The following is a 16,507-nucleotide window of genomic DNA, read 5'->3' as shown; positions in this document are numbered from 1 at the left end:
CCTTGTTGAAGGTTTGAATGATTGTAATCTTGACTTAGATTTTTGTGAGCATTGCATTTATAGAAAACAAAAACACATTCAATTTTACTTGAGTTATCATAAATCTTGTGGTGTTTTGGATCTTATTCATTTTGATGTGTTTGGTCCTGTAGATGTTCCTTCCATTGGAAAATCCACATATTATGTTTCATTTATTGATGAATTTAGTAGGACATGGGTATACTTTCTAAAGAGTAAATCTGAAGTTTTCAGTCGATTTAAAGAATTTAAAGCAATGGTTGAGTTGCAGATTGGAAAGAAAATTAAATATTTGAGGACTGATAATGGTGGTGAATTTTGCTCTAATGATTTTGATACATTTTGTAAAGGCTGGCATTAGTAGAAAAAAGACAAATTCATATTCTCTACAATAGAATGGAATTGTAGAAAGAATGAATAGGACATTGATGGAGAAGGCTAGGAGTATGTTGAGTGGTGTTGATCTAGAACAAAATTTTTGGGTTGAAGTTGTTGCCACTTTTTGCTACTTGATTAACAGGTCTCCTACATCAAATTTTGTTGACAAAACACCTATGAAAGCATGGTTAGGTCATAAGCCTTCATTGAGACATCTTAGAGTTTTTGGTTGCGAGGCATATGCACATGTGCCAAAGGAGAAGTGAACAAAGCTGGAGAACATGGCTATGAAATATCTTCATTGGATGCAATTATGGTATGAAAGGATACAATATTTGGGACTATGTTGCACGAAAGGTAATACATAGTAGAAGTGTTATTTTTAGAGAAATTAAGTCTCCTTCCATTACATTACAACTAGAAAAACTAAATAGGAAGATGTGATTCAATTCTGATGTAGCCATAACCAGTAAAACCCTCAAAAGAGAATTGACCAGCTTATGTCGCAAGAGTAACTAATGCAGGAGCCAAAAATATTTTCCTATCTGTTTTGCTTTCTATTTGCAGTTTTAGCATTTCTTTCTGTGTGTCTCGGTTTTGGCTCATCCGATCCTATGGAGTTGGATTCTACTTGAAGACTTGATCATCTTTCGTATTTCCAAACCGCATCACATTTCAATCTTTTTCTAGAAATTTATCGCTATCTGTTTCCATGACAGTTTCCTGTTACCAATTGGCAGTTTCTTGTTACCGGTTGCCTGGACCTATTTGCATTTGTGATCTACTAGACCTGTTTCCAAAGCTTGCAGAGCACTAAGTGTTGATTCTGATGTTTCTTGGAATGTGGCTGACCTTTTCCTATGATCTACACTTCATCCTTTGGATTTTCCAGACAAATCTCTTGGCAGAGGTCAACCTTGTTGGTTTCAGACGTTAGGTCTTGTTCTTCAGGTTTTGATCTTTTTTTGGGTCGATCGGATCCCCTTGGATCGTATAAATCATTGTATTGAGCATTAGAATGTAATAAATCAAACAACGAAGTAGATAGACTGAGCATAGAAGATGGATCTTAAGATAGGTCTTGGTTGTGACCTATTCTATACTTTGAGCTTGTTTTAGCAAGCCTGTGAGCCGGTTTCTGTAACCCGGATGTTACCGGTTGGTTGTAATTAGTTTTCATCAAATAAAACAATCTGTTCTGTATTGCCTCCATCATATATTTGTGTTTTTGTTGTGTTTACTCTTGCTAACTGATCTAGATTGATATCTTTGAGGTCCCTCCTAACTAGTGACTGCTTCAAGTGGTATCAAAGCGAGTTTCCATTCTGGAGGTTGTGTGTCCTAAGAATTTTGTTGTCGGGTGGCAGACTGAGGATCCGACTTGTAGCTGCAGAGGATGGGTGTAAAAGATGGCACAAAGAGGAACTAGGAATGGTGGAGCATGTGGGAATGCAGACCCTATTGTGATGGAAATGTTGCAAGGGATAGCAGCCTGGTTGGAAGTCATGGAGATAGCCTAGAGAAGAGGCTGACACATCGAAGATGTAAGTGAAGATAAAAGAGAATAAGCCCTGGCAGAACAAGTAAACCCACCAGAGATTACTTTAGTGGTGAATATTTGCCAATGGCAAATTTTTCATGTCAGCCCTATTGGAAATGGAAAATATTTTGTACCATCTGGGGGTGGCCATGTCGCCAAAACATTATCAATTTCCGTCAACGTCACGGCCCGATCGCCATATGTTTTATGCAATTAAATGTTTCTATGCGATGATTTCGCCAATACAATATATGGTGGACACACGGTAAATTTAATTATTTCACCTACTCTCTTCGAGGTTGCCTTAATAGATGACCTTAATTCGCCTATAGGCATGTGAAGATTTGTTATCCAGGGGGACCCAATTCACTCGACATCTTATCGACGCATGTCTCCAGTCACCCCAACTTTCGCCAACTATATTGTATTTTCTATTCGCCTATTATTTGGACGACCTATAATCACCTCAAAAATTACATAAGTCATATTTGGATGACCTATAATCGCCTCGAAAATTACATAAGTCGTGTTATAATTACACGGGATTCACCAAATATTTGTATATTGGTAAATTCTTGCAGAATTCACCATATAAGGATTGGTATAAATACATGTAAAGATCAGATCTATCTCAACACAATCTGGTGGGTTCTAGGCTTTGAATTCTGATCAATAGCGAAGTTTTAGACCAAGGAAAATCATTGTTGTTGACTGTATTGGTGACTGCTAGTTACCTAAAGCCTAAAGGTGAGTGATCATATTTTTGAACTAGTATATTATACATTATAGTCTATTATTGCTTCTTCAGCAAATTGATATTTTTTTGGCAGCCTTTATTTCATTGGAGATGTCGAACAAGAAGAGGGGTAGGAAACCTAAATGTGGGGAAGGCTAGGAGAGGCCAACAAAAAGAAGAACATTGTCTTCGTACTTTGGCATTGGAAAAGATTGTGGTACTGGTGAAAATTAGGAAGGTACATCATCACAAGTACAAGTACAAAATTCGCCACCTGCACTGCATGTTGAAGATGGCGGTGAACCTGATATCTTAGATTAGGATGATCTTGAAGAAGATTATCTGGTAGATACCCAAGTTAGCCGGAATGATATAATCGACTTGGGTGATAATTCCATTGATGATAATGCATGGAAGGGGAAAAGAAAAGCCATATCAAAAAATGGTGAACCACAATCAAAAAAGGATCGGGAGTGGGATATGTCAGTCAGGAATTTTCAAATTAATTGGGCATCGAAGTATCCATTCATTGAACCAGTAGAGAATCCAATTGAAGGCGAGCCTCCAATAGAATGCAGGTGTAAGATTTGCACTTGGAAAAATAAGAAGGAAATTAGGTTGCTGCTAAAATTTGACACCATAGAAAAGCATATGGGTAAAGTTTATAAAAAATAAATGATAAACGGGGTTGAAAAATTAGTGATAAGATGGAAAACAAAGGATGAATGTAAGCATGTGAGGAATGCCGAAGAGTATTATTTTCATGAGGAATTACAGACGAAGCTTGCTGAAGTTAAAGGTTCTATTAAAGCTATTTTTGGAAAAGCAATGCAAATAGAACAATTGGGAAAAGTTGTTCAGTTAAATGTTGTTTTTCATATTTTGAGTAGAGGGCGTGCTATGACAGATTTCCCATCAACTAGTGGTTTATTACACTTTTTGAAAGTTCCTAACTATCCTAATAGACACTGGTCAGTAAATAGTGGATGGGAATGGGCAAGTTGTCTTGCTGAGGTTGAAATAGAAGATGTATAGGAAAAAATAAGAGAGTCAAACTTCATTGCATTTTCTTTAGACGAAGTTACGGTAGTAGACAATACTTCATGGGTATGCATGCATGTTTATACTATAGAGAATCACACCCGCCAACCTCATCTATTATCTATTGCTAAAATGAAGGAGAGTGCGACAACGAAAAATTTATTTCAACTAGTAAAGAGAAGTTTAATTGAATATGGAGGTATGGATGACATGACGATAGCCAAAAAAATGGTTTGTGTTGGAGCAGATGGAGCTTCAGTAATGCAAGGTCACAGGAATGGTCTTTGTACAAAGATTGAAACTTCATTTGCACCGTACATTACTACAATTCACTGCATGGCTCATAGAATGAATCTAGCTTTTGGAATTGTGAGCAAGTTTGCTTCGGTTAAAAAAATTGAAATTTTAATTAGAGAGCTCTATTCACACTTCTGTCGAAGTCCCAAGTGATTTATGGAATTTCAACACTTTGCTGATGGATTAACTGATGGGAACAAGCTTCTCAAGGATAATGATACTAGATGGATCTCTTTGGATGGTCCAGCGCATCGAGTGTTTTCAGAATATCCATCCTTGATTGGACTATTTCACACAACTCGCGACGAATCAGATCAACTGAAATTTCCTGAACTTCTTGGTAGGTTAAGTAATTTAGAGACACTCTTAACTTTAGCAGCTCTTCTGCCCATGCTAGAGGAAATGAGGAATATTGTGAAGGCTGCCCAAAAAAGAGCTCCGTATATTGCAAAATATGCTACACTGCGTAAGATGACATGCATGACCCTCGACAATCTCTATCGAAATCAACCAACACTATCTGATGAAAAATTTGTTAAGTGGCGGACACTCACAAATTTGAACAATCCTGATAACTTTTTACAAATTGGTGCAGATGGGGAGGTATGTGCCAATGTATGGGGAGTTGAGATACCAATGCACTTCTATGCCATGGTTGACCCCGAGGAACCAGGAAAGTGCCCCAGGAAGAAACTAGCAAGAGTTACAAAGGAAGATTTCGACAAGATTGTTGAGACTGTAACTACTTCTGTGAAGAAAATTGCATATGATCTTTCCTCAGAAATTAGAAGCAAATTCCCTCCTGACAACCTACTCAAAGCCATGTCTATTGTGTTTCCTCATTATTGGAGCCTCAACAATGCATCTAATTTTTGAAGTAAGCTACTAACTTTGATAAAACAATTTTGCTTATCCAGAGAATTGAATGGAATAACTATAAATGGAATATTAGACGAAACTCATCTTCGAGAGAAATCATCTCATTTTGCATACACTATGAAACAACAATATGCCAAAATGGAGAACCCCGGCAAAGAGGGATCAGTAACAAGGGTTTGGAAATATATAGCTGAGAACCCATCCTTGCGTGATTCAATGCCAGAATATGTGAAGCTTGCTACTTTATGTCTTATCATGATATTGGGTTCAGTGGAAGATGAGAGAGTTTTCAGTGCTTTGGGGTTCCTAAAATCAAAGCTAAGAAACAAACTAGACAAAAATTTGGAAAATTGCTTGAGGCTCTATACATCTAGGTATGATGTCCACACTTTTCCTTACGATAGGGCACTGCAAATCTGGAGGTCCAAATGTGAAAAAAGAGGTTTGGGAAACACTTCAAACCAAAGTGCCAGTGGGACTAGTGGACCTACTGGTAGCATTGAGATGCAGTTCGACAAAGATATGCAGACTCAGTCTTAGAGTAAAGAAACCATAGACGAGAATCAAGAAAGCACTGAATTTGATGAGGATGAATGGCAACTGTAAGAGATTGGTATTTATTAATCTTATTACTATATCTCATCATTCATATTACAAAAGCATATTACTTTTTGCAATTAGAATTTAATATTGATTTGTAATTTTATTTTTCAACTTTCTATTTCCAGATTTAAAATAGCATAATAAAAAAAAGCCATAATGTGTTTATTGATACAGAGATGTTTATTGTTTATTTATACATGTTTGAGTCTCAAATCTGTGTGATATATTTTAGAACCATATGATAAATTTCATTCAATAGTAATACACATGTCGAGAACTTAGATTTTCATTAATTCTTTCAAAATATAGCCATATGATACAATTCATTCAATAGTAATACACCAATCTGTGTGATTCTACATGCCAATTGCAAAAGTGAATACAAAGTTTCAAAACCCTTTGCAAATGACCCTGAATTCCCTTTTATAGAAACAAGAGAGCAACAACAACTCCTGTGCGATTCTCCAATGTCCATGCAAAAGTGAATACAAAGTTTTAGAACCCTTTGCAAAATTGCAAATGACCCTGAATTCCCTTTTATAGAAACAAGGGAGCAACAATAGCTTCAGGTCGAATTGCAAGTTTGCAACATGTGAACACTGAACATCAAAATCACAAACTCAGCACATATGTATATGGCCATCAGAGGCCGTATTAGCAATTTAACATTTGCTACATGTTTGATGTCTCCTGTTCAAAAAATAGAGTTCAAAATTAAATATTAATTCATGCCATGAGTCATGACAAATTAAACATAGATAATAGCTATAGCAATGCCTAAAACCTACTAATCAGAAATAGAGAAATGCATAAATGTTAAAGCAAGGGAGAATTTGAGAATACAAATTTACTGGCTAAAGTTTTGCACTGTGCATCATAGATTCATAGGCTGGATTAGCAAAATAGCAATAACGAGTGTTGTTTTTTTCCTATTCATAAATTAGATTCATAGGTTGGATTAGCAAAATAGGAAACAGGAAAAAAAAAACAACAACTTGAAATTAAGAATAAAAGAAGAAAATTGTGCAATACATACTATGATTCTTAAGAATTATGTGCCAGTTTTTGTAGGGTGCTCCACTCTTCGTCTGATGGAAGGTCAATATTCTGTAAACTATGGAAAGTCAATTCCAATTTCGTCAACATTCCATATTTAGAAGATTTACTTGACATCACTGTTTCATCCAATAGCAAATTTAGAGTTGTAAATGGTTGGATGAATTCCAGAAAGCTTTTGGGAGTTGTGTCCTTTGGAAGCAAGTCTAAATCAGACTTCATTTTTTTCTCCATGATTTTTTTGTAAGCTTCTTCTCCAATGAATTTATTTTCTGTGTCAACAGGCTTAGGCAAACCAAGTTTAATCAAATTATTTTTCTTTTCTTGCAGCTTCATTATCTTTTTTCCACAACTATCCATAACTTTTGATGTTTCCCTTAGCTTTTGGCATTTTTGAATGATAGATGATGTCTTAACTGTGGCATCAATGCAGCTCTTAATTCCCTTGGATGCCAAGTAGCTGTCACTGGAACTGTAGACTACTTTCAGAATCTTTTTTGCCATTTCCTCTTTTGAATAAACATGTGTGCTCTTCTCATAGTGCCCTTTGATTTTTTTTAAAAATTGTCTCATACTTTCAGTCAATTGAAACCATTCACACAACTTCTCACTCCTCTGCATTATTTGCCACCAAATGTTTTCTTGTATATACTTCATTGTATTTTTCATATTATCTTTCAATCTATGATCCAAAGTTTTTATTTTATCATTTGCATTGTGCAGGTCTTCTTTCATTTGTGCACATTTTTTTCTTTCTTCCTCTACTTCCTCTTGCAAATGTTTTTCTTTTTCCTTCCCATGATCCAATAGGTCCTGTAATTTTTTCATTTCAGCGACAGCAGACTCATAACTTTTGTATAATTTTTGAAAACTAGCTTTTTCCTCAACAATTTTATTACTGCTTTTAGCTAGTTTTTGTGTCAGGTCCTTCAATTCTGCATCCTTCTTGTCCTACTCTGCAATTTCTACTGCAAAGCCCAAATTTTTTATCCTTTTCTGTAATTCATTGCACTTGCTATCTGCTGCTTTCCTCCTTGATTTCTCATTTTCTAGGTCTGCCTGTAACTTTTCTATTTGTTTCTCCAATTAATTTTTTTCTGTCTCCACCTTTAGCAGTGAAGTGTAGACCACTTTGTTAGTCCTTTTTGACACACTAATTTTGTCCACATTATGTACTTTGGAGAAATCCATTTGGAGGGTGCTAACTTGAAATTGAGAGGGATCTATCTGACTATGTGGTGGATTTTTATCTTTAGATGGGCCCGGGGGCATAACAACCATGAACTCCATCATATCTTTCTATGGGTCATATGTTGGAAATACCTTGTTCCTTGTAGGTTGTTCGTTTACAACTTTAGACACAGAATTCCTATGAAATGCTTTCTTTTTTTCTTTATTTGCTTTTGTCGTGTGTTCAAATTTTTCATAGTAATCATGAAATTGAAAATCTGGGGTTGTTGAAGCAATTGAATGTTTGAAAGGTGACATAGGAATACCATAGGCTCCAGTTCCACTTATTCCTATGGTTTTAACTAATGCTTGACCAAGAATAGGATTACCAACAACAGTTCCTGATGCTGTCCCACTCCTAATGACACTTTCATGTGTAGTTTTCATAGTCTTTTGAGGTGTGTGATCTAAAGCTGCAAATGATTGATTTGTAGTGTCAGTGGCACTTGATATAGGATTCTCAATAGTATGAGATTGAGTATCTACCTCTAGTGGCCTCTTGTGAGAGATATTTTGTTGTTTCCCTTGTCCAACACTGATCACAGCGACACTTGACTGAACAATAATAGGAATACTATCCCCAGATTCCCCACCAGTGGCAGTGGCACTTAATTCACCACCAATGGGAATACCATGATGTGGTGGTGGTTGTGGATTTGAACTGGAAACAAATGTAGGTGGACCTTGAGGGTAATGAGTAGTACCTATCCTTGATGAATCTGAAGAATCAAGTCCAATGACTGGTCTATAAGGACCTTTTGATTTTGACCCTGACGGATTTTGTACCTGAAGTGGATACCAAATGCCCTCTCCTTTGGGACCTAGACCACCACCTTCAAATCCCATTTTTTCCACAATGCTTGACCCTTTGATATATTTCTCTTTCATTGCCTCATTGATTGCACCTAATATTTTAGGGACTTTAGTAGTTGTTTGAGTGGGCTCAACCTCAGGCTCATACTGATCAACATCTTCACTCCTGTCATATGATGTTGTGGGATGCTCCATATTCCACAATTTGCTAAACTCTTCATCCTCGTCGATGCTATCAAATTTTACACTTGTCTTTGGTTCACCGAGATTCCTCCTCATAGTCCAAAAATCATTTATTTTAGTTTGAGTCTAGTAATTCTCTTTACATTCATGCAGAATTGATTTGGGAATAGTTTTCTTAGATGGATTAGCAGATTTTATGTAGAAATTGTAGGACCTCCTATTTTGGATGCCCTGGCCCTCCATAATTTGTGATGAAATTTCTTATGTTGAAATGTTATTGTCAGCTGCAATTTTCTCCATCTCTTTTTTAACCTCATCCCAAGAGTCCTTATTTCTAAGCTTTTCTAGCAATGGTTTACTTTCATGTTGACATAACGCTGAAGAGTTCCCATTTTTCTTAAGCCTTGCTTGAACTACACCAATTGGATCATACTACCAGAGACCCTTGTCACCAAAGTTAAAAACTGTCAAGAAATCATGTGCCACAATGAATGCTTTTCTCTCAAATGTGAACCCTCCACATGAGAAAGGCAAGGAAGGAAATATGCTCTTCTTTTTCTAACCATGGAAGTGCCTATCTATGTTCTCCAATTGCTGTACATACTCTAATGCAAATACCCTCTCTGTCACATGTATTGGAAGTCTGTATGGTTTTATTGTCGATCCGTAAAACCTTAACACAGTGAATTCTTCCATGAAGAACCAGTCAGCCAATTCTATTTGACTTCCGAGTTGAAAGCAATCTCTACAAGACATAGGCAACCTAGGCATTGGAGTGCTTGTAATTTCATTATACATTGGTGTCAAAAAGAAGTCTACAAAATGGTTGTAGTTCTTTCTGTTATCATGCATCCTTATCTTTGGGCTCCAATCATATATTGGACAATCTATTCTCTTCCCAGTCTTCTCATCAATCTTATAGCTCACAATTTGAAGCTTGTTGGTCTCAAATATTGTACGATACTTGGATAGGAGATATCACAAGTAGGATGAGAACCTAAATGTCTTACAGGAGCCTTTTTTGATCATAAGTAATTGTTTTTGCGTGGATTTTACAATGTGATCAATAAAATTATATCTTACTGGCTGACTTGCACAATGGATATTATAAATCATTTCAAGAAAGCTTGCACCCACTTCCCTATCATTTTCCAATCCTAGAAACGACAGCAAGGAAATAGTATCCTCAACCCATGGAACAAAAATTTTAGAATCATAAGGAGGCTTATGATTTTAATCCAACACAATACTAGTACCAATCTTTATTAGACCTTTGATAAATGAATCTCTGCGACTTGGAGCAAGACTCTCATAATTCCCTGCCAGCTTTTCAAGGTCAATTTGGACGTTTGAATTTTGGGCTTCAAATCCTAGGTTCAACAAACGAGCAAATTCTCCCTCGTTTATGGATAGAATTTCCTCTTTTGTATTTTTATTGACAATTGCTTTTTTATCTTCATCATAATTTTTGGCACAGACCATGACAAAATCAGGGCAAGGGAATACTTCAGGTAACACCATGCTTCCCAATCCAACATCCCACGATGCGATTTTATTTGTTTTTTGTTGTAACATTGGGTTGAAAACAGTAAATTTTGCCCTGGATGCATCTACCGCCTTACTAGACAATGTATATCTAATATCTATGATATGCTTTTCACCATGGATAGCAGGGTCATAAATATCATGGTATTCATCAGTGAAACCTGATGTTTTAACCAATTTGGTTAGGTTAAGGTACATTTTATTTTTCACTTGGCTTCTTGTTGAACTACTGCTTCCCATTTTCCCCATCACTATTATTGTTAATAATTCAAAATAATGCTAGGCAGCTAGATAAAAACCTGAAAATGTTAACCCTCAAATTGGACCACGAGATTACCAAAAGCAAAAAAGGCGGGATGTAAGTGTTCTAGATTTTACCCGGAAATTGGAATTAATATTTCACTAGATTGGCGCAGATAGTCTCTATTGCAACTTGCATTCCTCAATCTAGTAGCTGTTTTTGAATCTCCCTTGATTTACAGGTTTATCCAAGAAATGAAAGATAATTATGATTTACGAGTCTCTTATTTTGAAAACTATAAAAAGTAGAAAAGTAAAACCTAAAGGGCAAAATATCAAGAATCATGTTGTAATTTGATTAATTACTATTAATAACTATTCGATGCTGAAGGACAAAACATTCATTACTTCAGTATAAATTCCGAGGACATTAAGAATCATGTTGTAATTTTATTAATTATTATTAATAACTATTCGATGCCGAAGGACAAAACATTCAATACTTCAGTATAAATTCTAAATTTCTGAGGACATTAAATGTAATACGTTCAATTCCGGGCGAAGTTCTCCCAAATGTGTTCACTTCCCACATTCGGGCTGAAATCCACCCTAAGCCATTGATCTTTGCTCATCCAATGGACGATGATACATGTTGTCAGTTGTCATGGGTCCCATCACTTCTGCCAGTTTTCAAGCACGTCACCATACTCGTGTCACTTTTCGAGTTTGATTTTTAGTCTATTTAATCATTTTAAACCTCCGCCCGAAAATAAGATTTATAGACTTAATTGTATTTAATTACATTTAAAATGTCCAATTCTGGGCGAAGTTCTCCCAAATGTGTTCACTTCCCACATTTGGGCCGAAATCCACCCTAGCCATTGATCTTTGTTCATCCAATGGTCGATGGTACCTGTTTTAAGATGTAGTGGGTCCCACAACTTCTGCCATTTTTCTGGCACATCACCATACTCGTGTCACTTTTCCAGTTTGATTTTTAGTCTATTTAATCATTTTAAAATTCTGCCCGAAAAAGAGATTTTTAGACTTAATTATATTTAATTAAATTTAAAATGTCCAATTCCGGGCGAAGTTCTCAGAAAGGTGTTCGCTTCCCACATTCGGGCCGAAATCCACCCTAGCCATTGATCTTTGTTCATCCAACGGTCAATGGTACCTATTTTAAGATGTAGTGGGTCCCACAACTTCTGCCATTTTTCTGGCACGTCACCATACTCGTGTCACTTTTCTAGTTTGATTTTTAGTCTATTTAATCATTTTAAAATTCCGCCTGAAAAAGAGATTTTTAGACTTAATTATATTTAATTAAATTTAAAATGTCCAATTCCGAGTGAAGTTCTTAGAAAGGTGTTCGCTTCCCACATTCGGGCCGAAATCCACCCTAGCCGTTGATCTTTGTTCATCCAACGGTCGATGGTACCTATTTTTTGATGAAGTGGGTCCCACGACTTTTGCCATTTTTTTTGGCACGTCACCATACTCGTGTTACTTTTCTGGTCTATTTTTAATGTCTACTAAATCATTTTAAAATTCCGCTCGAAAAAGAGATTTATAGTCTATAGAGTCATAGACTATAAGTATAGACTTTCACTTAATTCTATTTAATTAAATTTAAAATGTTCAATTCCGGGCATTGGGCAATAGTTTGAGATAACTATTAAAAATAATGTTAATATTATTTGCAAAAATTTTAAATTCAAAAATAGTATTACACATGAAACTTAGTTTCTAGAATAAAACAAATAACTAAATATAAATATAAATTTTGATATGCAATTTGAAAGGTAAAAGTTTAATATTAAAAAGAAAACATTCAATATTAAATCTAAAATATTAATTTAACATTTAACAAAATTCTTTGAAAATATGTTTACGATATATCATTTTCAAAAATAGTTTAAAAATATATATTAAATTTCAACATAAATTTAGTCTATTAATTTAAAAAAATGTGCAACTGCAGTCCCCAACCTGTTAAGGCGAGAAAATTTGGAAAGTACAAATGCCAAGGTGGCGATTAATTGTTGCACAAGGAGTTGTCTGCGGCATGCCGCATGAAAGGAGGAAGGGGAGGATGGCAAGAAATCTTTTACTTGATCTCATGGCATTAATGTCTTATTGTACACATTCATTACCCGGCCTATAAGAGTTAATACGGAGGCAGATTTTTTTACCTTTTCATCTATGTACCACTTTTTGCTTTGAAGTAGCTGCAAGTGCAGAACAAATTTGTAGTTTGTAGATCGTAGAATCATACCTTCTATAAGACAATGGAGGCCAATTTCACACTTCGAACAGACAAGAAGTTGGTGCCCTTTTTGGGAAAAGTATCTGATAAATGAATGCAAGGACTATTTAGGTTTAAGGAGGAGAAGTTGTGGGCGACAGCTCAACTAATGCTTGCATAGGAGGTGGCACATATCAGTCACCAGTATCGAACTAACATGGAGGTTTACTCTCTGATTATGGCATGGGCCTGTGAATTCAAACCAGAGCTGGAAAAGGTAAAACTCACATTGGTCAAATTGATTGATGGGGAGTTTTTGATTAACCTAGATTCAATCTTGGAGTGGGTGGTGCCGGGAGTTGGCATTCAAATTATGGAAGGGGATGACTAGGAGGAATTGCTTCCTTTTATTCGTGGCCCAAAGGATGAAATCAAATACCAGTCCCGTGAATAAGCCCGAGTGGGGTGGGAAGCGATGAAACTCTTTGTTAAATTAACGAGGGTGGATGAAATCCTTAATGCTTTGCATGTGGTGGCAAGGATGGAGGTTGGTAGGGCATTGAGAGATAGGGTTGAAGAAGGAAGGGCCATACAACTACTGGCGAGCTTGGAGGGTGACCTCGACTTCAGGTTCCTAAACTGCATTCCAAAAATGAAAGCTGAAGTGGCAAAAGGGAAAGCCAAAGCATCAACCTCTGAGGAGGGAAGGGAGTGGGAGGACCAGGGGGATAGTGAGACTGAGTGAGCGGCCTATCGGCAATGAACTAGTTTTTTTTGTCTACTTGCTATAAGCTGTGGACAAATTTTGTATCTTGAAACGTTTCAATTAATTGAATGAAAAAACCTTGACTGATAAACTTTTGTATCTTGCAACTTTTGAAATTTTGTATTTTGAATGACTATATGGTAATAGTATATATTTATAAAATTATAATCAACCATAATCAATGTACAAATAATTAATGGAACGAATTGAATTTTTTTTTTATAGCATTACATAAAAAGATCACGGTATTAAATTTATTTCCATTGTTTAACAAATAATTGAAATAACGTAGCTCATATACAAAAAGCATTTGAAAGAAATTAAGTAATAAAAATGAAATAGAATTATAGAAAACATTTTTATATCCATAAGAATGTAAGAGGCAAAGTGAAACAAATTGGAATTTGAAAAATTATCATTAAATTATTTATGCTTTTGAAATTTACAATTTTTTCATCAAAGACTTGAGTCCCCCAAAAACTTAAAAGCCAAAATGAGTGAGCCTCTGGTATTCAGCCTATTAGGGTTCAAGGACATAGGAAAAAAAAACTACAGGTAGTGGAATTGTTTACAATTTTTCCCTATGAATCTGGCCCTCCTTCCATGTAGAATTCTTCAGATAGCATAAGCTGAGAGAATTCTTCAAGCCACATGTAGTTTGGAAAGTCATCCAAGAGGAACCATTTCTGGAGGAAGTCCCTGCCAATCCATGTCCATTTTCTATGACGCATCAGTTGCTCTGCATTCAGGTTTAGGAGAAATGGTTGCCTGGCCACTGGCAGTGTTTGGTTAGGAAGGAGAAGCTTGGATAAATCACTCACCCAAGGGATCCCCACCCCTATTTCTGCAAGAACGACAAGAGTAATGTCTTCATCGAGGAAGTCTTCCTTAAAAACCTTCCTCAACAGCATCAACATATCCACCTTGTCTCCTCCCAAGTCCAGAAGAGACGCTAAGAAGTGGGATGTAAGGTCCATGTTAACACGGTACCTATTTTCATTTCATAGAAATTCTCTGCCCAGCACCATTCGCACAGCTTCATTGGTGAACGACCCAACCTCCTTGCAGACTGATTGGAGGGTTGGGTCTCTAACGGAGCCTAGAAAGGCCCTCTAGTCCTCTACAAAAATGCTTCTCAAGTGGATGGGAGTGTCCATCTTGAGAAAACAAATTAACAAATTAAAACACCTGAGCAGTGAGCCTATAAACCTAAAATACCATGAGCTCTGACGATTTATCTACTAAATGGCAAAGGCTAATTGAAGATGAAAGAAGCAGAGATCGTATATAAATTGTTGAAGCTCTTGATTGTAATAATTACTTCTTTAACAGTATTAACTACTATAAATTTTTTTAAATCTTTCATATCTCTGCAAATCTTTCCCATAAATGCACGAGTGTGCGAAATTGGAAACAACTATGAACCAGTACCAAATTGGCAAGTATCACATTGGAAGTCATGGGGACAGAGTGGATTGCTGTAAGTGAAAAGATATATATTAAATGAATGAAATTATTGATCATGATTCGTGACATTTGATACGTGTCTATTGAATCCAATTCCATTCTGGGCACTTTCTAGTGAGCTATGTTCTCTTCAAAAAATTGGGCCAAAATAAAACTTCATCCATTGATATACGATCATCAAACGGTCTAAAATCATTGATAGATTTTAGGTATGTGTCACCCTTTACATGTCAAAGAGGCCGCACTTATTGATACATCATGCAGAGTCCGGACTCAATGTATTATGTGATGTGATGTACTGATGTGATGTGATGTGCCTTGTCTATTAATGACAATGAATTTATGAAATCGCCAATGAATTATATATTATACCATAAATAACAAAATATTCGCCAAAACATTTAAATAATTTTCAAGCGGTGGATAAAAAATTGCCAATACATTTAAATAATTTTTCCTTCGGAGTAAAAAATTTCGCTCATACAATTATATATTTGTTCCTTTTAACAATAATTATTCACCTCCCACAATAAAAATTTCTCATTTTACCCCACCGAAATATGATGGTAAGTTGGATTTAGATGAATTGACGGATTGGATCTCGGAGATGGAGAAATATTTTGATTTTGAAAACACTGTAGAAGAAATGAAGGTGAAATATGCTTGTACCTGGTTGAAAGGTCATGCATCTCTTTGGTGGGAACATTTGCAAGTTGATAGACAAAGAAGAGGTAAAGAGAAGATCAATACATGGGATCAGATGATTGCTAAGTTGAAATCAAAATTTATGTCAGTCGATTATCAAGTGAATATATTCTAGAAGTTACAAGATTTGAGACAGAAGGAATCTAGTGTGAAGGAATACACCGAAGCATTTTACAATTTGAATATCAGATCCAGACATATTGATGATAAAGTTGAGAAAGTTGTAAGATATTTGAATGGATTACGAGTGTCTATACAAGAAGAACTCATTTTGATCAAATTGGAGAGTGTTGAAGAGGTTTACTAGTATGCCCTAAAAGTATAAGAGAAGCTAAACAAAAGACATGAGAAGAGGCAGAGAGGCAGAGGTGGAAGGTTTATCGGAGGAATATTTCAAGGGGGTAGAGGAACCCCACTAGATCACACAATAAACCAGAATATGGAGAACTCTTGGTGATGAGGAGAGCTTTGTGTCATACCGAGAGAGATGAAGAGCCCTTGCAGAGGAAGAATTTATTCAAGACTAGATGTAAGGTATCCGATAAGTGTTGTAAAGTTGTTATTGATAGTGGTAGTTAAGATAATATTGTTTCAGAATAGGTTGTGAATAAGTTGAATTTGGAGAGATTGAAACACCCTAAGCCTTATCAGATAGCATGGATTCAGGATGAACATAAGTTGTTAGTAAGTGAGCAATGTTTGGTGAAATTGAAAATTAGGAATTATCATGATGAAGTCTTGTATGATATTATGCCTATGGAT

This window comes from Cryptomeria japonica, chromosome 1 (genome assembly GCF_030272615.1).
Source record: "Cryptomeria japonica chromosome 1, Sugi_1.0, whole genome shotgun sequence".
Lineage (NCBI taxonomy): Eukaryota > Viridiplantae > Streptophyta > Pinopsida > Cupressales > Cupressaceae > Cryptomeria > Cryptomeria japonica.
The sequence above is the reverse complement of the archived record's forward strand: the minus strand, read 5'-3'. Positions refer to the sequence as shown.